The sequence below is a fragment of the Nicotiana attenuata genome, unplaced genomic scaffold (genome assembly GCF_001879085.1).
Source record: "Nicotiana attenuata strain UT unplaced genomic scaffold, NIATTr2, whole genome shotgun sequence".
NCBI lineage: Eukaryota > Viridiplantae > Streptophyta > Magnoliopsida > Solanales > Solanaceae > Nicotiana > Nicotiana attenuata.
This window is the reverse complement of record NW_017672451.1, coordinates 75,970-82,497: the sequence shown is the minus strand read 5'-3', so window position 1 is coordinate 82,497 and position 6,528 is coordinate 75,970. Positions and strand designations below refer to the sequence as shown.

At 38.8% G+C, this 6,528-nt stretch overlaps 1 long non-coding RNA gene across 1 annotated transcript; it reads left to right on the top strand.

Moving 5' to 3' along the window:
* Positions 1–4,422: 4,422 nt before the first annotated feature.
* Positions 4,423–6,308, top strand: LOC109213262. The gene is made up of 2 exons (XR_002065980.1): positions 4,423–4,841; positions 5,839–6,308. It is a non-coding gene; the product is annotated as an uncharacterized LOC109213262 (long non-coding RNA).
* The last annotated feature ends 220 nt before the right edge of the window (positions 6,309–6,528 follow it).

Here is a 6,528-nt window from a genome sequence, read left to right as displayed (position 1 = left end):
GATTGAAGCTAAAGGCAAGTTTTTCGAAATTGGCGCGGGCCGCTCGTAGCAATGAGAGTGAGAGTGTTTTCCAATGGTGCTTTGTATTTAACAGATGTAGAAGGCGAATACGTGGATATGGTTATCAAGTCTGGTACAATCAAAAGATGTTACGTATGTTTTCCTTGGTTTGTTTAATTGTGTTGTTTGTACTTGGCATTTTTTGAAGATTGGAATGACGAAGCCATTTTGTTCTGCTATCTAAACATTTTATCCTTTGTTACCCCTTTTGAGCCTTATTTTTTTTTTCATATCCCTCTTTTGGAATCAGTAGCAAAGTTCAAAAAAGCAAGCACAAAAGATAAGTAAAGGAGGAAGAGAAAAAGAGAAAGAAAAGAGAAAAAGAGAAAGAAAAGAATGAAAAGAGACAGAAAAGAATGAAAAGAGAAAGGAAAAAAAAGAAAAGAGAAGAAAAACAACAAAAAGAAAAAAAAACAAAAAAGAAGGAAATAAGAGAAAAAGAAAAGAAAAGAAAAATCAGAGCAAACAAAGTAATTCCTATGACATGAACTACGTTCGACCTGATTCCTTTTAAGGATACGTAGGCAGCCTCACGGTTTGGTCCTATCAAATAAAAGTCCAAAAGTCCCCAGGCAAAGAAACTAGGGCAGAAGTTGTGGTTGTGTAAGCGATTTGATTCCGAAAGTTGTAATTTTGAACCCATTCGAATTGTTTTGAGCCTTTTGATACCCTTTCTTTCTAACCCCATCCAAAAACCCACATTATGGTTCAAAGAAAGACCTTCCGATCAGTCTTCGAGAAATGCCAAGTCGAGAAAGTAGAGGTGATTCATATCAGGAGCAACACTCCATTCTGAACAAAGAAAAGAACAAAATGAGAGAGTCTTATTGGTGAAAACCTTTACGGGCACCTTAAGGCGACGGTGAGTTGAGAGAGAGAACAAAATGAGAGAGACTTGATGCTGAAAACCCTTCGGGCACTACGAGTCGAATAAGGATTGTGAATCAGATTGGATAAGCGGAGCATTGAAGCCCAGTTTCACGGCAAAAAGGTACAACAAGAGCTGAACATCAGACTTGCTTAACAGAATAAGTACAGAGGCATGTCATGTTCATTAGAGTTGGTACCCACATCTGATAGGTTTCTACTTTGTAGCTTTCTTGTTAGGAATCATCTCTTTCCTTTGTCCTTTACTCTGTCCCTTTTGTCTTGTTTACTTCCTCTTCCTGAGTCGGTTTGGTCAAAACAAGTGAGAAATGATTTCAAAATTTGCCACCAGCTTTCCAATTGCACAAAACGGGATCTGGCTAGCATATCAAAGTGTCATAAGTCTGGAAAGAACAACAAGCGCACTGAGCTGGTAACAATCAACACGCTTTGGGATCCTTGTGAAATACAAAGGTTTGGTACATATCAATTCATGGACAATGTAACAGATAGTGGAAATTGGGTTTGAACGGAGAAGAGGTATTTTTGTGATAAGATTGACAAAGAAAGTGGTTAGCCAATGACAAGCAAGATCTTCCAAGCAGAAATCAAAGTTATCATGGCAAGTGATGGAGCAATAGACCTCAAGGCCAAGGCCAAGGCCAGTGATTTGAGTAAAAAAAGAACAGCATACACATTGAGGGGGGTGGCAATTGACGTGCTTTGGGGTTCATGTGAGATACAAAGTTTGGTAAATGCCAGTTCATGAGCAATACAACAGATAGAGGGTATTGGTCTGAACGGCGAAGAGGTATTTTCTGTGTTAAGAGTAACAAAGAAAGTGGTTAGTCAATGAACAAGCAAGGTCTTCGAGTGGGAATCAGTTATCATGGGAAGTGAAGGAGCAATCGAAAGTCAAGACCACAAACCAACCACCATGTTTTTAAAATTGACAAGTTTTTCTTTGATTTGAAACAGGGGCAGAAAATTTCGATTGTTTCGGAGGGACCCTCAGTAAGGAAAGGCAAGCACCAGACAGGTTTGACCGTAAATTTTCAGGACCCTCCTGGAAAATAGGACCTAGTTTAAGATTCAAAACAATCATGAGTAACAAAATCTAACATAAATGTACCCCAAGGAATATAAGTTGGTTTCAAAGTTTGCATGTTTAAGATAGGATTCAATTAGGAGTTTTCAGGACCCTCCTGGATAATGGGACCTAGCTTTAAGATTTCCATTAGATAACAAGATTTAGCGTAAGTTCTGTTGTAGGATAGTATAATTTAGTCGTAAAAGTTGTCACTCTTAAGATAAGACTTGATTTTTGATTTTCAGGACCCTCCTGGATAATGGGATGTAGTTTTAAGACCTTCTTAGATAACAAGATCTAGCGAAAGTCACACCTTTAGAAGATATAACTTAGATTTATAAGTGTCGTTTAATTAAGAGTTGTCAGGACCCCCCAGGATAATAGGACCTAGCTTTCAAATTCTTAGTAATATTTGGTAAAATGATTCAGTTTAACACTCACCTATGTGCCCAGCTACCAAACTGGGGCAGAAAATTTTCTTTGTTTTGTCAAATTTTTGTTGAAATCAGGTACCCGCATGGAGAACAGGGAGAAGCAATTCAAGTTTCAGCAATCAAGCGCCCACCTGGAGAGCAAGGGAATACAGTTCAAGTTTCAGCAATCAGGCGTCCACCTGGAGAGGAAGGGAATACAGTTCAAGTTTCAGCAATCAGGCGCCCACATGGAGAGCAAGGGAATACAATTCAAGTTTCAGCAATCAGGCGCCCACCTGGAGAGCAAGGGAGTACAGTTCAAGTTTCAGCTTTCAAGTTCTTATTGATATTTGGTAACATGATTCAGTTTACACTACATATGTGCCCAGCTACCAAACTGGGGCAGAAATTTTTCTTTATTTTTGTCTATTTTGTTGAAATTAGGCGCCCACCTGGAGAGCAAGGGAATACAATTCAAGTTTAGCAGTCAGGAGCCCACCTGGAGAGCACGGGAATACATTTCAAGTTCAACAATCAGGCGCCCACCTGGAGAGCACGGGAATACATTCAAGTTCAGCAGTCAGGCGCCCACCTGGAGAGCACGGGAATACATTCAAGTTCAGCAGTTAGGTACCCACTGGGAGAACAGGGAGAAGTAGTTCAAGTTCAGCAGTCAGGCGCCCACCTGGAGAGCACGGGAATACAATTCAAGTTCAGCAGTCAGGCGCCCACCTGGAGAGCACGGGAATACAATTCAAGTTCGGTTGTCAAGCGTCCACCTGGAGAAAGGGAAAGCATCTCAAAGTACAATTCGAGTTCAGCAATTAGGCATTCACCTGGAGGAAAGGGAAAACATCTCAGATTACAATTCAAGTCGACAATAAAGGGATTTCATCGGGAGAATACAAGTCAACGAGGCAACAAGAACCACAAGAGCAAGTTTGAAGATATAGATAGGATTTCTTGTAATTCATAGATCGTAGTTTAGTCTAGCTTCTTTTGTTTTTGACACGGTATAATAAGGGGTTCAGTAAGTAGCAGCAGCAGCAGCAGCAACAGTGAAATCACAGCTTCATGGTAGTCCCAGCTACTAGACATTCCCAAACTACACTGACCTGATTCCTTTATAGCCAAGGATATGTAGGCAACCTCTGAAGCAGGGTGCGGTCAAATCTTTCAAAAATTCTTCCCACGCAGTATTCAAACGGGCAAAAATCGCTCGTAAACGCTCACTTTATCTTTGCACGAAAACTCTTTGTGCTTCCGAGCAAAGAGGGGCAGCTGTGAGCACGTGATTTTTGCCCTATATGAACTACTCCCATAAATTCAAGAAAAATAAATTTTTCCCATTATTTGCAATTTCGTAGATTTTTGTAGCATTTTTTGTTTATTGTTTGCATTTGTCTGTGCATGTTTTATTTTATTTAATTAATGAAAAATACAAAAAAATATGTTGCATTTGCATTTAAGATTTAATTCTGCATTTTAGGAATATTTAGCAAATTAGTTGTTTTATAAAAAAAGGGGGGAAATTACAAAAAATATTTCATTTTGCACATTTTAAATTTAGCTGTTGATTTTGGTAGTTTTCCTTTAAATTTGGTTTTTCTTAATTTATTGTGATAATTATTATCTAGGTTTAATTAGTATTTTGATAGGTTAATGTGATATTAGGATTTTAACTTTGATTCTTTAATTTAATTTCGAAAAGAGAAAGAGAATTAAAATAGAAATAAGAATGGAAAAGAAAAGAAGGGAATTGAAGAAAATACATTGTTGGGCCAAGTCTTTAATTTCACCCAACCCAAATGAAAATCCACACCAAAACCGACCGGATCTGGCCCAGTTCCACCCAAATAACCGGTCCACCTTCCCCCATTTTAAAGTGAAACGCCATCGTTTAGAGTTCCTGATTGGGATTCAATCTAAGCCTCTCATTTACCCACATCCAACGGCCAAGATTGCTTTCCCCGTTATAATTAATATGTCTGAACAGGTTAATCTCAACCTCGTCCAAACAAAGCCCTTCATCTCCCTCTCTCATCTCTTTCATCAAAGAACCTGAAAACCCTAGCGCCGCCTTCAATCTCCTCGCCATTTTCGGCCGGCGGCGGAGCTCCAATCACATCCAAATCAACACCACACAACCTCTAAAGCCCCCCTCATCCCAAATCCCCATTTCATTCCCCTCAAATTTTGGCTGAAGCTTCTCGAAACCTAAATCTAGGGTTCAAGCCCTAGAAGCCAAAGTTAAAATTCGTTCATGCAAGGGTACCTCTCTAGTGTTTATGAGCGTTCAAGGCCGGTTTTATCACGAAACAATGTTATTCGCCTGTTCTTGACAATGAACAGATGATTAATATTGTTTTGCGGTCTAAATCGGAAGGGCAGTCGGGGTCGAGCCTGAGTCAGTGAGTGTCTTCATTTCTTTCTGTTTATTATTCTATTTTCTCGGCTTCTTCTCCGCTCCTCCTCTTCTCACTCTTTCTGGTTACATAAACTAAAATCTGGACAAATTTTTTAGCTAGGATTGATTATTGTCTGTTTTGTTCCTTTTAATCTTTCTTTTTAAAGTTTTGTTCTACGAGTTTTCTTGCCCGGTCTGCTTAATTCGTTTGTTAACAGCTTAGTTAATTTCTGAGTTCACTTTGTTTGTTTGGCTATTTAGTTTAAATTTAGCCCTTTAGTTTAGATTGTAAGTTTGGGGTTGTTTGGGCTCTGAATTCGTTTCAAAGAAACCAAATCGATTTTTCGAGCCCAGGCCTGGTTTAACCTTTGGGTCGTCTAACCCATGACCCATTTGGTTTCCTGCAGTAAAAACAGGGTTATTAAGGGGCAAGTTGGGTAGTCTAGCTTAGGGAATCTGGGGTAACAACCTTAGGAAACTTCCAGGAAAGGGGGTTTGGGACTATTTCGAATTTCTGAAAATTGCCTAAGGTTTTCTAAGCTAAAATCAGAATTTAAAGGGGGTCTAAGTGCAAATATGTTTCTCATTAAGTTGCTGTAAATGCCTTGCCTATAAAGGCATCTTAACTTGACATTCAAGGCAGAGAAAAATTGGATAAAAATCTGAAAAACTGAAATGGCTGAAGTTTTTTTCTTCAAAAATGCTAAGTAAATTGGGGACTTCTGATCTTTTCATTAGTTAGAATTCCTAAAAAAATCTGAAAATCACAAATTCTCCTTCTGGGTTGAAATGGATTGAACTCTGGTTTGTTTTGAAAATTCTGGGTTTGGATTTTGCTTGAAACACTGTTACATTGGCTGATTTTCTGGGATTGAAAAAGGGTCTAATATTTTGCTGGTTTTTGGACTCCAAGCATGGACTGAAATTGTCATTCTGCTGTTAAGTACTGCTGCTAAATTGCCGCCGATCCCTCACTCTTCTTATTCTCTTTGCTTTTTCAGGTATCTTTTAGAAGCACAAACGACATGTAAAGATGTGAATCTGCACTTCGAATATGAAATACTTTGGATACAAATTGCACTTCAAGTTTATTTCTTCTGTTTCTTCTATTTTGTATTGTGATGCCTGTAAACCTTATATTATGCATGCTAGTCTCATTAGTCTGATTCTGGAAGGGCATGAGCATGAGGTCTGGATTCAAACGAGCTGAAGTCTTTGAACATATGCGTGTCATGAAAGTCTTGTAATAGAAGCTAAAGTTTAAGTGTGTGATTCACGCTGATTCGTTCAAGCGTTAATAGTTAGCTACTGTTTATTGTGATTGTTGGGGTGGGGTACTGTTAAGCATTGTAGGTGCAAAATCATGAGGAACTACTGTTGAAGCATGTTGATTGATTGCTGAATGTATTAGCAGCCTGCATCCCTTTATACTTTATAGATTGTGCAAATGACAGTGTTGTTTCTTTCCTTCTGCATAAGTGCTTTTTAAAATCATGTTTCAGATTAGTTACTTAACTAGTATAAGCTGGGTCGTTCTGGTTATGCATTCCTNACAGTTTTAAGCTGGGCGTTCTGGTATGCATTCCTGTAAGATCCTGTTGGTGTGAGGCTTGGATGCTTTAATTGAATGTTTCAAAGCAGTGGTGCATTGTCATTTAAATCGTCGTTTAAGTTCTCCCCCCCTGTTCATG